At 48.8% G+C, this 16,836-nt stretch overlaps 1 long non-coding RNA gene across 1 annotated transcript; it reads right to left on the bottom strand.

Moving 5' to 3' along the window:
• Window positions 1-72: 72 nt before the first annotated feature.
• Window positions 73-16,391, bottom strand: LOC129735110 (uncharacterized). Its single transcript, XR_008730563.1, has 5 exons — window positions 16,240-16,391; window positions 12,001-12,174; window positions 1,790-1,930; window positions 877-1,643; window positions 73-752 (listed from the first exon to the last, which is right to left on the bottom strand). It is a non-coding gene; the product is annotated as an uncharacterized LOC129735110 (long non-coding RNA).
• Window positions 16,392-16,836: the final 445 nt, after the last annotated feature.

Raw genomic sequence — 16,836 nt, 5'->3', positions numbered from 1 at the left:
TCCCGGTCCTGGTCCGAATTGTGGGGTTCCTGGTCCCGAGTCGTGAGGGTCCTGGTCCCCGGGGTCCGGAGGTCCCAGTCCTGAGCTGCAGGGTCCTGTCCCGAGCTGCAGGAGTCCCGGTCCCTGGGGTCCCGGTTCCGAGCCACAGAGGTCTTGGTCCCCGGGGTCCCGGTCGCGGTCCCGAGGCGCGACGGTCCCCGGGGTCCCGGTCCTGAGCTGTGGCGGTCCCGGTCCCAAGCCGCGACGGTCTCAGTCCCTGAAGTCCTGGTTCCAGTCCCGAGCCGCGGGGGTCCCAGTCCCGAGCTGCTGGGGTCCCAGTCCCCGGGGGTCTCTGACCCGGGCCCTGGTCTGAGCCACGGGTGTCCAGTCCCGGGGGTCTTGATCCCAGTCTGGGTCCGAGCCGCGGGGATCTCAGTCCCAAGCTATGGGGGTCCGGTCCCTGGGGTCTTGGTCTCGGTCCTGGGCATCCCAGTCGCGGTCCCGGTCGCGAGCCGTGGGGGTCCCGGTCCCCGGGGTCCTGGTCGCGGTCCCAGGCCGCGGGGGTCCCGTTCCCTGGGGTCCTGGTCTGTCTGAGCTGCAGCAACTAGCAAACTAGTTGTCCGATACAACAATTGAAGGGAAAGTCTCGCGCTTCCCCTGTTCCAGCCTGGTAGTCCTGCTCCTTCTTTTGTGTGGTGAGCATAAGGACCACTGAGCTGACTGGAAATGACTGAAATAAGGACTGGTTGAGCTGACCAAATAGTGAGTCTCCCCTAGAAAAAGACCATTCCTATAGTCATACAGCAAACACCCTAAAAATCATTCTTCTTGTTTAAGTTTTATAAGAAAAAAAGAACTGTATAGATCTGCGCTAGAAAACCCAGGACATCTACTTACAGGTAGTACAGTAGAACTCCTTCTTACTGATCAAAACAATTCATCCAAGACACAAGCTGAGGAAAAACTTCTGCTGTTTTTGACTTGGTCACTGTACTCTGTCAGCAGCGCATTGCTGGAGACAGAAGAGAAGAATTAATGTCTTCTGGAAGAATACAGGGTCGAAAAGAAATGCAAACCCAGCACCACTAAATCTGCACCCCAATCTAGAATGTTAACTGTTTCCTCAGCAGCATCAAAACAGGTTTGCAAATGCATGAAATTTATAACTATTGCATGTATTGTTGTGATGACGCGATGAAAATAAAAGGCATACCCAGTGACTAATGTTCACTCTGATTTGAATACTTATTTCCATTGAATTTTAAACTCACTGGGTGAAAAACTTGCTCAACAACTTTTTTTTTTTTTTTTTTTCTGGAAAGGATCCCTTTAGCAAGTGTTGTGATCACTTCTTAAATGGTTTTCAGTTCATCGGTCCCCCTAAAGAATTCTCCAGTTAAGCTCATTCTATTATACACGTGTGAAATATTTTTTTCTTCCTAGCCTGAGGTTTTCTTTTAACCTAAACATAGATAGCTTAAATTGATATCACCTAGGCTCTTTTATATTTATGCTACTCTTTTCCAATAGCCATGATGTTTTGTTTGCCTCTCAGATGGGAAAAGTGTGTGCTTGTAGAATGGTAGTGCATTTTTGTCCGTGGGGCACAAAAACAAGGGCTTATTGGAACCCTGCAGTTACGGGTCTGAACGTTAAAGCTTGATCTAAAAAAAAAAAAAAAAGAGTTAACAGAACAGTGATTTGAATTTAAAAACAACCCGGGGGGGTGGTGGTGGGGAGACATGGACACAACAGACACCAGAATACAGTAATATTATCCAGAAATCCTGTGTCTTTGCATCTCATGTACATTCTCATTGTTTCTTCGCTCCTTTCCTGTTTGCATAGGTTAAATGGATCAGCACTTCATCGGGCAAGTTGTTTTTCTTCCCTTCCTCCTGAAGGGGAGGCAACTCCCTGGTACTCTTGGACTTCTTTGTTTCAGCAATACCTTGATGGAGCAGATAGAGATAAGGAGCATTAGATGCAGGAGCTGGAGCAGTATCAGAAAACTGAAGCCTATAAAGTCTTTAGCAGGAGAGCACAAGACAGACAAAAAGGCAAATCACACAGACAAGGTATTGAATGGGACAAAAAGATGTGCCTGGAACAACACAAGATTCCCAGCTGGTTGGGCAGACTGAGCTCGTTTACAGCCTTTGATGTAAAGGCTTGTTAAAACGTGGATGCCTATCTCAGGGAGCTCATCTGTGGGTGTGAAATAGAACATTTTTCTTCCGGCAAATCCTAGTTTCATAAATATGGCATACAGCAACCTACACCAGAAATAATAATTGTCATTATTTTGTCACAGCAGTGACCAAACCATTGTTAATTGTTCTCCATTGTTCTGGTATTGCTTGTTAAAGAAAATGTGTTTTGAATTCAGAAATTTAAAGTGCTAAAGCAGCTAAAATGGCAGAACCAGGCCCTGTCCCTAGTGTAGCCCTATTCCAAGCCTGGTTTAAAACCCAGTCCAGTTGATCAGTGGGAGAACAGAGAAACAACAGATGATCAACTGTGCACAAAGGTGCTCGCAGAAACACAGGTGTTTTGAGAAAAAAAATCAGTATATGTGAATAGGAATTGCTTGTTCAAAGACTAAGTGTGCTTGAAGGAGTGTGTGAGTTAAAGCAGGCAGAAAGATCCGAGGAGGAGCTTGGAACCAAGGCAGAGACTGGAAGCAAATAGATGAATCAACAGGGACAGGGTCAGGTGATGGATTTGCAGAACGGACAAGACCAAAGGAAACTTCTAAAAACCTCGGGCATTGACAAAATAATGATTTGATAAGCGTATATAAGCTGTGCTGTATCCCTTTGCTCTCTGCCACTTGCTGGGGTGGTGGCCCAGCTCTGAGTGGCGATTAAAGCAAACCTAGTGGTACCCACGTCTGTGTAAATTTCTCCTTTAACTCTATATGTGAAGCATATGATGAAGTGCTGGTAATCCACCGGTGTTGTGACTGTTGACTGATGTCCCGTGTTAGAATAAATACATGTACAATGGCTAACAGGCCTCACATGCATGAAGAACATGAGAACGGTGGTGCTGGGTCAATGGGTCTGTGCTTTTCTTTAGTGCTCTCCTTGCTACCACCTAGCACTCAGCTGGCATATTCATGGGCACAGCCAGGACCAGCCCAGCCTCTTGTTTTCCAGGGAGCCGATCACCACACATATGGGAAACAGACAGTAGACAAGATGTAGTTTTCATATTCTTTCCATTGTTTTGCTAGAGAACCTAAAGTTTGATATACCTTATTTTGTTTATATTTACATTGGCACTTCAGTGGGTCCAGACTAAATGGCAACTCTCTACCTGACTGCTGCAAAAATTGGTTTGAGCCTTCGGTTAGTAACCAGCCGTTGGTTAACTTTGTCTTTGAAATACAGCAACCTATGGTGGAATAGGAAACTGAGACAGTTAGGGACATCGGTTGTATTTACTCGAAGGAGGTGGAAAATTTTCTAGGGAAATTTTTTAATAATGTTAGCATAAAAATCCTGTATGTGGCACATGAGCGACTGCTCTAGGCAAATGGCTTTTTAGAATTAGAAGCCATCCCTGCCTTAAGTGACACATTTAGAAAAAGTCTCTACATGAATAATAAGCTCACACAGAAAAGCTGCAGCTACCTGATAGCACAGTATTTTTCCTGGTTTGGAGGATTTATTTATTCATCTAAAACTTTCCAATGGTCGTCACTGCTAGTTTACTCCCTGTATGACAAATAAGTAGTAAATGAAGGTGTTTTCATACAGTGGAACAATCTGCGTGTTTGCATATTTTTAACAGCTGTTGCAAAGATGTACTTGAAACCCTGAAGAGCTTTTGCTTTTTATACTACTGAAAACCACGCTACACAGCTTTTTGCAAATATCCAGTTTGGAGAATCGCACAGTAATTGTTGGTTTGCTTCCGTGAAAGAAAAAAAAAACACTACATCTTCCTTTAGAGGCAATATTTTGCTGCAGAATTTAGTTCTATCTTTTCTATTTCATCTATCTCTTCTCCAGCTCAGAAAGGTCTACTTCTTTAGAAATTCTTCTCGTTTGATATGTTAGAATATCTCTGTGTAGTAGTCAAAAAGGAACTGGACCTGCGCTTTGTCTCACTAAATTCTCATTTCCATAATACATGCAGTTTTCCTTTACTTATTAAAGAAAATTACCAAATCCCATACAGCTGCCTGGGATCATGGATCAATCTGAATATGCGTGGCCCAGCATTACTTTTTGCAACTGATCTAAAATTCTGTGCCAAATCCTATCATAACCCAGGAATGGAAATAATAGAGATGACGTACTTTGCATATCTTCTCTGCAGGTTGTTATGACCCACTGCAAGTAAATAAGAAAAAATACAGGTAGTGGACATTTCTAAATAAACCTCTGACATCTGAAGAAGTCATTTTAATATCAGATTTATTCTCACCATACTTTCTGCATGGAAGACCAGAAGAATCTATGCTTTTAATACAATTTGTGCAGGAAAGCATTGGCAAAAATACTAGAGTACTTGTAATGTTTGTTCCTACATCAAATATGCCGAGGTGAGGCTTAAAAGCCCACCAGTGAATTCACATTTGCCGCAGTGCTGTTAGTAAAAGCTGTAATTATCCGTATTTTTTTGAGAATGCTTAAAATGAAAACACAACCTAACTCTCAGTTATAGAACAGTGTAGCACAGCAAAGACGTTATCATCTAATTTTTTTCATTATAAGATGTGGGTGCATAACCAGGAAGAACACTAACAATTATTTCTTAGTAAACCTTTACAGCATAAAACCATTTAGTGGGGCAGTGCAAATCAGAACATACTCCGACTTTAACACGAAAGAACACTTCTGCTGTATAGGTAGACAAAAAAATTGACTTAGTGGGATATTTTCATTCTCACAGTGCTGTTTCCTCTCCTTTCATTGCCAGTAACCTAGCTACCCAGTGATTTTTGTGGGACATTAGGGTTAACATAGATGTTAGGTTAGCTTTAGATGCTTTACGTGTTAGAGATGCATTCCTCGTGATTCTGCTCCATGCACAAGAAAAAGCCCGGTTTGCCTTTGCCTGGAGTGGGACTCAGTATGTCTTCAAACAGGTTTCTGCAAGGATACAAACACTGCCCCACTATCGCTCACAATGCTCTGGCCACAGCCTTAGCACAGATCACCATTCCACCTGGCCTCACAGTGTATCGATACATCGATGGCATCCTCAGCGGGGCAGAAGGGCCAGAAAGCATTACAGGTGCAATGAAAAACATTTGGGCAACACTAATCAAGTTGGGACTGGAAGTCCCAGAGTCAAAGTGCCAAGGGCCAGCGCAAGAAGTTAAATTCCAAGGAGTCTGGTGGGTTGCAGGAGCTGCCTCTCTTCCACCAGACTCACTGGAAAAGAAAGAATCTGGGCACAATCCATCCAGTATGCTGGAACTACAAGTTCAAGGGACTGTGAAGTACTGGCGTAACCACATTCCTGCCTTTTCTGTCATCGCTCGTCCCTAGTAGAATTTGTTATAAAAGGGAAAATCATGGCAGTGGACATCTCATGAGCTCTGTGGTACCGTCCAGTTCCCCTTCCTGCAGGAGCATAACAGAGCCTGGCCGCGGGGCCTCCACTCCGCTCCAGCCTCCGTTACTCCTGTCAGCACGTGCTGAGGTTGCAGGCTGCGTTGCTTAGGGAGCCGTGGCAGCACACATTTAGGATGGTGAATGCCAGCCATCCTGAAAGCGATAGCTGTCTTTTACCCTAAAAAGCTTCCTGTGATACTACGCTTCTCTGAGGTCCCAGTTTTCTCGAATTGCCCCCACCCCAAAGCAATTTCCCCACAGGGTCCCTAAGCAAGGCAGTAGAGGAGTGGCTCATCAAACTCCCTCCCAGCCCTGCCCTGGCTGAAAGAAGGCAGAAAGAAGCCTTCAAATGAGGGAAGTTCTGGCTGCAAGAGAATACAAGCTGACCAGGTCTTGGGATCCACTGACATCAACAGAAATTAAGGTGAAAACTCCCTTCTCACATGAAACTCAACTCCCCAAACAAAAAACAGTTGTGATGGGAAACTATGGTGGGGGTGGGAAATCAGCGCTGAGGGCAGGAAAGCATCAGCAGGATGGGAAACCATTGAGATGGGAAGTTGTTCTGTCATTAAAAGTCAAACTGTCACAACGCTGGCTGACCCAGGTGCTGGCATAATGATCGCCATGGAGATGGAACCCCAGAACACTGTTTGCCCCAACAAACGCCACGCTGTCCAACTGCCACGGCATAGAGCAGCATGCTCCTTGTGGTGCTCCTGCCCTCCGGGTAACCCCCAACCAGCTCTGCCAGCCAGCATCTCACCCCATCACCCCCCTTCGCTTCTGCCAACAGAGAGGTTCCCCCTCCAGCTGCCGACGGCATCAGAGGTGCCCGGCACAAGCTTCACCACCCTGACCATGCCACCACCGGTCACTGCTGGTGTGCTGCCCTCTGTCCCGGGGCTGCTGATCACCATTCGGCCTTCCCAGCTCCACACCATCACCCACCAGCCCGCCCAGGCAACCTGGCAGGGTGTGCAGGGGCCCCTGGGGGACTCGGGGCAGGTTGTGCAGCTGCCACACCTGCTGCAGCTCCCCAGCGGTGTGCAGCTGCCCCCTCTGCCTGCTCCTTGTCCCCCTGCCTATGGCCGGGGACAGCAAGTGGTGATGGGGACACTTGTGCCCTACCAGCCAGTGGGGCTGGGCCCATGGGACGTGGGCCAGGGGCAGCCCCTCTACCCTACGGGCTGCACTGTGCTGAAGGTCCCTGGACATGCTGGGCCCCTGCCACCCCAACACCCTGCGGCTTAGCACTGCGTGCATGTCCCCCATGTGCTCTGCACCCATCCTGGCAGTGCCCAGAAGCTGTTGGAGGCCTTTAACAATGACGTGGTGGCCAGCGAGGATGGCATCCCTGCTGCCAACCCCTGCCAGCCCGCCCTGGATATGCTTTCTGGCAGAAGCAGGACCAAGCACCAAGGTGAGGTCTGCAGGGTGGCAGAGCCCATAGGGGGTGACCTGCACCAAGGAAGGCTTGCATCACCCTGGGGGTGGCTTGGCTTCGTTTGCTTTTTCAGAAGTGGTGACCACCCTGGCAAGCCCAGAGAACCTCCTGGACCTGCCCGAGCTGGGGCCAGATGCCTTCAACAAGGCCTTTCCTGAGCTGGCAGAGGACAATCTGCAGTTTCAGGATGAGCATTCGTCCACCATGGACAGCAGTGACCCGCTCGCCTGGCTCAACAGCATCCTGGAGCTCTCTGAAGTTCTCAGCGGCTCCTGCTCGACCACCCTCCTCAACAAGGTCCCGGAGTTCTCAGAGTACGTGGCAAAGGGTGGCTGCTCCAAGGAGCAATCGCTGGCAGCAGGGCTGAGGGACAGCAAGGACACCAACCATGGTGTCCCTGATGTCCCTGTCTTGACCACCACCCTCAACAGGATCCCTGACCTCTTAGAGTGCATGATGGAGGGCAACTGTCCCAAGGACCAAGTGGTGGTTACAATGCCGGAGGACACCAACCCCTCCTGGCAGAGGGTGGCAACATCCCCCTTGCTGGACACCACGGGCAGGCAGGGTGGGCTGGCAGCGGTCTTCCCCACCCGGCTGCCAGAGAGTCCCATGGAGCCCTCTCAGGAGGACTCTTCAGAGAGAGAGCCCCTTGAAGGGATGCTCAGAGGGTCCCCACCAGGGTCTCCCAGAGAGTCCTCAGCAGATCCTGCTGAAGAGTCCCCTGGCCAGCCCCCCGACTGCACCCCAGCATCATCCACCCTGCATGGACCAACTGGTGGAGCAGGTGCTGCGGAGGCAGCCCCGGGTCATTTTGACCCACTTGCCACCACCACCGGGCATCTCCTCCTGCCGGGTGGTGCCCAGATTGTTACCGAAATCTTGGAATGAAGAACTTATCAACACCAATGTGATGTAGATAAGCAGACGCTTCTTTATTAACGGCCGGGTGCGTGAGCGAGTCCTCTCACGATCAATGCACACCAGGTCCCAAAATCAGACACCATATATAGAACTTATTCATACATATTCATTAAATATTCATGCATAACCATGATATTTCCCGTAAATCATTAACATACTCTCCTCCTATATCCGATTCTGCGCAGTAAAGCTTAGAAAGGTCTAGAAATGGGTCTGGGGTACAATTTGGGTAGGTGGTATGAGTCGGTGGTCGCGATCTCCCCCTGCCGGAATTACCTTTTACTGAAGTTCATGATTTCTTGGCAGGCATCTACAAGCTGTTCCAGTCGACTCTCCCCAGTTCCCATTCATCTCATATTCTGACATTTCAGTACACCTCTACATACAGAAGACTGGTCAAATACAAAGAAACCTTTCAAACCCTAAAGTTATTACCTAAGTTTTAACAATGGTTCCAGCCCCTTCTTCTAGCCTTGGTACAAGACGTACAGAAGATCTCATAGCAGCTTTTACTGTGGAACTATAAGTTTCATTAAAATATTTCTTATCCTTCTATTTTTCAATTTTATAAAATTATTTTATAAAATCAATTAATCAATCAAATAAAGTCAATCAATCTTAACTTATTAACAAATCGATAACAAGATCAGGCAAGGCTGCTGGCAAATAGGCCAAGTGCCCCACCTTGGCTGACACCCTCAGAATGCCAGAGACGTCCCCACGGGGCAGCATGCTACCCAAGAAGAGGAAGAAGATGGTGGTGTGCCCGGTGGCAAAAAGCTCCAAAACCCTCTGGGAGGGGAAGCCGGACAGGGATGCCATGGCGGTGGGCTGTAGTGGGGAGCAGGGGGGCAGCAGCAAGCAGAGGGCATCCAATAGCAACTATGTGCCCACCAAGCTAGCCAGAACCCTGAGGAACAGCAGGAGACAAAGTGCTCCACACTGCCCCAGTCACCGTTGATATATTGATAGAGAAGGTGTGGAGCACAGATCCCTCTGACGTGTGACCTGCACCTGCCCACTGCAGCCCCAGCCCTCTACCAGATCTGTCTTTCTTAATTCATTAAAGGCTTGATGTTCCTTGCACAGTGCCTCTGCCTGCGGTCATTCACGCAGCGGGAGATGAGGGTTAATGCAGCCCCTGCCACATGCAGAGATCGGACCCTCCACCTTCCCCTCTGTTGAGGTGACACCTCCACCAAGCTGACCCACTCTCGAAAGTATTTCCAAATGAAGGGACTTCTCATCAAGGGAGGCAGCCTTGGCAGAATGAGAAACCAAGAGCAGGTAGTGAAAAGAGCACCGTTATCTAAATTGTGCAGGAAGAAGACTTCCAATGAGGAAAGTTCTGGCTGCAAGAGAACACAAGCTGATCAGGTCTTGGGATCCACTGACATCAACAGAAAATGAGTTTAAAATAGGACAAAGATAATTGTGGTAGTGGGAGATGGTGACCTCTAACTGAAATAGTTCTGCCCCAAAGAGGCCAAAATCCCACTTGGGGAGCATGCGTGTTTCGTAAAACACTTCAGCAGTGCTACTGAGGATGCGTACGCGTTTGCATTAGAAGCGAGAAACCAGCCACCAAATCTGTGTATGACACATGACTATGCAACGTGTGGCGCTCTGAGAAAGGCCCCGAACCCCTTCTCAGTGTTCCAATTGGACCTAAAAACTTTGCATGTACTTTTTAATCGCTGCCCCCAAAGTGATTTCCCCACAGGCTCAGTAAGCAAGGCGGTGGCGGAGTGGCTCTCTCAGACCCCCTGCCAGCCCCGCCCTGGGCGCTGGTGCCTCTGGCCCTGCCCCAGCAGACGTTGCTGTGCTGATGGAGGGGCTCACTCCCTCTCCACTGCATTTGCAAAGGGAATGGCTGGCTCACCCTTTGCTGCCCACGCAGCCAGCCCTCACCTTTAGCTGCTGTCATTCCCAGGGGTGCCGGCTCTCTCCCAGCACCCTCACACCTTCTCCCTGCAACACTGCGAGAGAAGCGTTCGCCAGGCACACAGGTGCCGTCACTGCCCTGCGCAGCTGGGCACCCCCAGACTGGCACTGCCTGACTGCCTCCCTCACCAAGCACCTCCACCTCCACAGTCTCAAGCTCCATCCCTTTAGACGGAAAGGGGGTCGCTTTATTGAGAAGTAACCGTTCCTCATGAGGAACACAGTCTCTCCAGGAGGCAAAATACTTTAATAGCACTTAGAAACAAAGCTGGGGCATCTGGGGGGCCACCTCATCACTACTCCAAACGATGTGTCCTTTGTGGAGAAAAACTGAAGAGCCAGACAGTTTCCAGAGGACAGTAAACCTGACCTGCTGAGAGCTTAGGACAGTGCACGTCATGTTCTTCTTCACACTTGGTGCACAATTGACAAGCTGCGAGATGATGGTTAATTACTTCCTTCAGAGAGGACTGCAAGACACTGTTGCCAAGTCAGCTTAGTTTTTTTTGTTTTTTTCTGGTTGGCCAAGCAAAGAAACGGAGGCAGTTTCGAAGTGCGCAGAAGCACAGCTGCAGACATAATTCCTGCTGTCACGCAGGCAGCGGGAGTGAACTTCATCCCTTTGGGTCCTTTTGAGAACACCAAGCACCCAGATGGTGCTGAAGGATGTTTTTTTACATAGGGGACCCTCGGAGAGAAGCAGACATGTCCAGTTTTATTCCCTGGGAAAATGCCCTGACACTGTCCTGCCCCTCAGGTGGCATATGACAATTAAATGTATTAGTAAGCATGGGCTGATTCCTGGCCCACCATGATTCGAACAGCAGCCCACAAACCCCTCAACTAGTTTTGTTCTGCCTGTACTTACAACAGTTACATTGCTCCATGTTGTGGGGGAAAGCAGATCACACAGCTTGCCCCTTTGATGCGCAGGGCTGTGTTTCAAAGGACTATGACAAGCCCAGAAGAGCACAGCACACTACGGCTTACGAATCAAGTAAATATTGCATCACAAACCATAATGCATGTGTCTGTCTGAGAAAACGGGGTTTATGTAGGCACGTGGGAAGTGGGTCTCTTGCTCAAACCCCAGCAAATCCTGTTTAGAAAAGTTCATATACTGAAACAATAAGGCAACATACTTCTGGATTTGTCTCTAAATCCCCACGGAGATGTAATTCCCTCACTGCCATCTGAAATCGTACAGCTTGAGGCACTTTTCATGTAAAGCCAAGAAAGCTCAGCTCAGAAGGCAAAGATCCTTCTTAAGGGAACGGACCACCTGTAACTACAAGACACCTTCCCGCCCACTGAAACATAGCAACAGAGTTAAAAGCAGTTTTTAAATTCCAAGTGGAGACATTCAAAGTTTGAAAACTACAGGACATTCTCTTCCTAGCACAAAATAATCAACTGTTTCCCACTTCTCTGCAAACCTTAACCCCAGTGCTTTGTATTTTTCACGCTACAGCACAGAAAGCCAGTACCCACAGTTGCACAAGGACTTCCACTGCCAGTGTGCAAAGCATTGAGGAGTCTGGGCTCAGTCTTGGCAGTACAGGAGTGATCCACCTCAAATGCACTGCACAGCCTGCATCTGGGGTATCACAGGTCAATAGCTAATCACTGCTTTTCCTCCCAGTAACAATAAAAAGAGAAAAAAATAAAATCTCCTTACTTCCACAGCTCTTCTTTACAGGCTAGAGGTTTATGGAAGCGATGACCCATTTCACCCAACATACCAAGACACCTTTTGAACAATTTTCAGAGCTGTCCAAAACCCCCCAGATCTTATACAACAATCAGTCCAAAGAAAGTACAGAGGTCTCAGCGCTACTGGACACATGCAGGAACACTTGTGTTTACTGGACTTTTTTAAAGGGAAAAGGCATTACACCAGCGTACCAGACCCTTGCCCAAAAGACTTTTCAAACCACCTGTTTGTTGACGCAGTCACTGCACTTCAACCCTTCCACCCATGACAACATCCTCTCAGGGGGCAGACTTGCCTGCTCTTGATCACAGAACCAGTCAGCAGAGGTCAGATTGAACCAAGCTAAAAACCGGGCCCAATCTCTACGTTCACGCTTGGGATACATGGCTCCTATCACAGGGCACACACGGCGGTCCCACTTGAGTTACGTATCTGAAGTTGCATTTCCCATGGGTCAAATATTCCTCTTCAGATCTGCCTTGAAACTGAGGGCTCATGGTCAGTGAGAAGAAGAGAGTTCCTTGCCTCCTGTGCAGTCAGGTCATGTTCCCCTGCTAAAAGCAGCCTGCTCAGGCCTCCCATTTGTGTACAATCTGTTAAAAGAATAAAACCAAGTCTGAAGGTTATTCATTTGCTTCCTTAAACATCCTACCATTTGCAGCATCCAGCCCGCAGAAGACGACTTCTGACATAGCAACTTCTCCAAGCAACCTGCTATAAAAGGCAGTTCAACAGAATCACCAACAGCCAGGTCTGTACCCTCAGGGAGACACTTTCAAAGCCCTTTGGAGGATTGCACTGGATCTGTGTGCTTTAGACCCCACTGCGTGGATTTACTATTTTACTGGCAAAGTTTTTATGTACCACATGTGAACATCTTCAAAACACCTACTGTAATGATCTCATGCATAAACAGACACAATGATTCTCTAATATCACACAGGAAGAACTCAATGGATGCTCCTACCAAGGCAGTGGCTCCCTTCTGTAGCCACTGAACAAGCAAAAGGATGGATCAGAATGACATTATCAAGCTCTGAAGCAAACTGTCTGTCTTCCTTTAGCTGTAATTTAGAGCTTCATTGAGTGCTGAAGAGTGTCAGCCTGACAGCTCTGAAGCGTGAAGCGCTTGATCCTCTGTGCCAGAACCGCACCGGCACTGGCCACACAAGCTGCCTGCGTACTCACAGGGTCAGGGTCAGGGTCAGGGTCCGGGTCAGGGTCCGGGTCAGGATCAGGGTCTTTACTGCCCTGCCACCGTAACATAGAAGTGAGGAAAGTAAAATGGAGATAGAAGTGTTCTTTCTCCACATAGTTGATGCTGGCAGCTTCTTGCCTCCAGCATTCCTGCACCTCAGGAGCTTGGGAAATGACAACAAACGTGAAACTTCCTGAAAATAATTTGCCTGACACACCACAGCGTAGCACTTTCGTATGCCCACACGACACTTCTGGCTCCCAGCTGCTCTCCTGCGCTTCCCTGTAGCTACCTGGGAGGCACCTTTTCCATCTCCTCAGATCTGGCCAGCTGAAGAACACCCAACTCATGGCTCTAACATTCTTCCCCTTCCTCTCAACATCTTCCTGGTGGTCTCAGCTTTCTGCCCTCCAGATCAGGGGTGTATCATGACAGGACAAGGACAGCACTGTTGGTTTTTGGGTTTTTTTTCTGTAAGGAAGCCAAATACTTTAAACTCTTTATTAAAATATAAAAATTAAGAGGAAGGGAAAAGCCAAAATGACAGCCAAGTGGAAGTTTCATTTGGTGCTCAAACTACCTGAATACTTATGCTGCAGCCGAGAGCTGGCCCTTAGATGGCTGATCAGGATAAAGCCCCAAATCCTGCCACTAAGGTTTCAAATTACAAAATAACATCATCTAAGGGAAGGCAATATGGATAAACACAAACATTGCCGTATGTTTACAGGGCCTTCACAGCACAATGGTTCTCTTATGGCACCGAGAACTTAGCAGTAGGAAGAATTACAAAGGTCAAGTGCTATTTATAAGCAATGTACCCTTAAATCAACACTAGTGACAAAAGAGCCAAGCACTTGACTTGCAGAACAGCAGACGATTCGTGACTTTCTCCACAGCTTCTACTACTGATGAAGTTTACAACCACCTCACCATTTGGGAACGACATCCGTTGCTAGTGTTGCTCTGGGTGGAAACTCAGCCAGAAGGAATTTGTCATTACAGGAATTCTCATGCCACTGAACTGGCAGCAAGGTACACAAGCCTCTTAATCCCTTTTTATACTTTTACACTTGTGCCATAAAACCATTCTCCACTCTCCATCTCAACACCTCTCCAAGCAGTAAAGTCCCATCTGCCACACACTTGTCACAAACTACATAGGATAATGACACAGGTTTCAAATACATCAGAAAGTATCAAATCAGACACTTTAAAACATAAAAAAAAATTAAAAAAGGTGGCAGTGGGACATTATTTTCTACCTTGACTGTTAGGTTCACAAGCTGCTAGTAGTTAACATTAATGGCTCACTGTTTCACGGTCATGATGGCAACAGTTCTGCAATGTGTGGATACCAGCGAGAGAATTCCTGCCTTGCACCAGTTCAGGTGCTCCACCTATACCTCTTCACAGATTTGATTTTTTTAATTTTATTTTTTTTTTTTAAATGCTTATCAGGGTAGGATCTGCCTACCAAGACCAGATTTTAAGTGAAATTACATTACACTCCTCTTGATTTAAATACAGCAAGATAGCTCCACTGCTACATTCAGCCACAAGAACGTAAACACCTCCAGCTTCATAGACACCCATACATTATTTTTGTAAGGAACAAATGACTGAACATGGAACAACACTATGAAAAAGCAAAAGAATGCACACAATCAGCATTTCCCTATTTGGACCAAAAAAAGAAAATCTCTTAACAGCAGATAAGTCTAAATTAAAAATCAGCCACATCCAGATCCCAAATGGGGGAGGGGTTATTGTATGCCACAGACCTGGACTTGACTGTTGAAGGAAATCACACACTAAGGAAAATTTGAGGTGGTTCTGCAGAGGTTTTAGAGCCTTGGCAACTTCACTTGGGACATGAAAGGTATGTGCGCTATAGTATCACCCACAATAAAGGAAACTAGTCTCGTAGTTTGAGTTCAACACCACATCCGCAAACAAAATGAGGCTGCTACATTTGAGGAACACTGATGGAAACCTCACCTGCCATCCCGAAGTTATGCTATGGCATTTCTTCCCTTTTTGCCATTTTCCTCAGTCTTGGTACATCTTTTGCACAATCTGAAGCGAGGGCTTCTTCCTGTTTCTAACAGTGAATGTCTGGGTATCACACGTTGGTTTCTTGTGCGGCACCAATAAGACCCAACACTTGCCTTCATAAATGCACCCATACACTAGGGAAGAAAACGAAAATTACCAGTCTCGACATTGTACTGCCCACAGGGCAACAGAGTGCCCCACTCGTAAGAGGATTTAAGGCCGTAAATAACCCTCAAATATCTTGATAAACAAGCACAGTTTAATCATGTCCTTTTAAACTGACCACCGACACAATCTAACAAGAAGACACATTAAGGGAAGCAGAGCTGTAGTTAAAAAAGTGGGGCTTCTCTTTTCTCTCCTGAGGGTTTACCACCCAGAGCAGGCTCAAGTTCTGAACCTGCAGACTGCTCCCCCACGCTTCTATGCTCACTCTGGGAAAGAAAGACGGTTGTTTGAATTCTTTTGCAGGTACAGTCTTTCTTTACTTTTGAGTTGGAATGAAATGAAAAGCTGCCATCAGTCCCACTTACGGCACAGGGACACACCCATGTTCCATGCACATGCCTGCACAGAAACGCACACAGAGGGAAACCATCCCTTGGGTATCAAACACAGAAACAGCACTGAAAACCTTGACTTCTGAGAGTCCCTGCAGCATTCTCCCATGTCAATACACAGCATGCTTGTGGCAGGATCACCACTGCATGTGCGTCACTTGCTTTCATTTCCATCTTCATCTCTAACCTGGCACTTGCCACCTCCAGACTGCAGCATGCATAAAAGCAATTCTGTTTACTAGAAGCACAGCACCATGTGAACCTTCTGCATGAAGTCCGGTATTTAAAGAAATTGCTATAAAGAATAAAAATCTGCCGGCACCACAGACCCACATTCACGCTGTGTTTTCTGAACAGGGACGATATATGAAACCTGCAAACTAAGGACTGCAACACCTTGCTCCTTGCCCCTCTTCTTTTGCCCTCAGGCTGGCGCAGGAGCTCCTTTCACCAGAGCAGGCACACCACAGACACAGCCTCACCGAGGGGAAGGGTGGGGAGGGGAAAAGGGCAGAGGGGGAAAGGAAAGACCCACAGAAGCAGCTTTGCCGCCCACTGCCAAAGTCACAGCCTGCTCATCCTGGTCCCCCACCCTGTCTGTGCTGGTCTGTGCCTCTGTCCTCCTTCCCGCCTCTCCGCTCCTCTCCCTGTCCCTCTCTCCTGCTGCTGACCCTGCATTCCCTCGGGCACCCCCCTGCCTCTCTGTCTCTGTCCCGCTCCAACCCTCTGCCTGCTCCTCGCCGGTCCCTGTCCTTTCTCCATCCCTGCCCAGCCCCTCCCGCACCCCCTGCCCCTCTGGATGCCTCCTGTCCCTCTCCAGCCACCCCTCTGCCTTGACCCACCTCTCCCTGTCGCTCGGTGCCTCTCTCCCCCTCGTCCCTGCCCCACGGGGGCTCCAGGGCCTGGGCCTGTGCTCAAGCAGCCCAGGGCAGTGGCTGTGGGGCCTGCAGGGCCAGGGCTGGGGGTTGGTGTCCCCGCAGGGCCCGACGGCAGGGCAGGGCAGGGGCACCCCGGGGCCTGCTGGGAGAAGGTGTGCCCCGGGGCCTGCTGGGAGCTGTAGGCCCAGGGCCATCCCACAGCCATGTTGTTCCCAGGGCATGCTGGGAGCTGTAGGCCCGGGGCAGCCCCATGGCCAGGTTGTTCCCGGGGCATGCTGGGAGCTGTAGGCCTGGCACCACCCCATGGCCAGGTTGTTCCCAGGGCATGCTGGGAGCTGCTCTTGCCCACCCTCAGCCTCCTGGCAGCCATGTTGGTCTGGGCAGGCACAGCCTGTGCTGGGGCTGTGTCCCAGCTGAGGGGGGCCTGTGGCCGGCCGTGGGGCAAGGGAGGCCCCTGCCTGCTGGCTGCCTGGGGGTGCAGTGGGGAGGCTCCAACCCCCCGGTGTTCCGGGCCCCCGGGGCAGCTGGAGTCAGGCCTGGCCGGGGCAGTCCTGGGGGTGA

This window comes from Falco cherrug, unplaced genomic scaffold, assembly GCF_023634085.1.
Source record: "Falco cherrug isolate bFalChe1 unplaced genomic scaffold, bFalChe1.pri scaffold_35, whole genome shotgun sequence".
Taxonomy (NCBI): domain Eukaryota; kingdom Metazoa; phylum Chordata; class Aves; order Falconiformes; family Falconidae; genus Falco; species Falco cherrug.
Note: the sequence above shows the minus strand (reverse complement) of the source record. Positions and strands in the feature narration are given on the sequence as shown.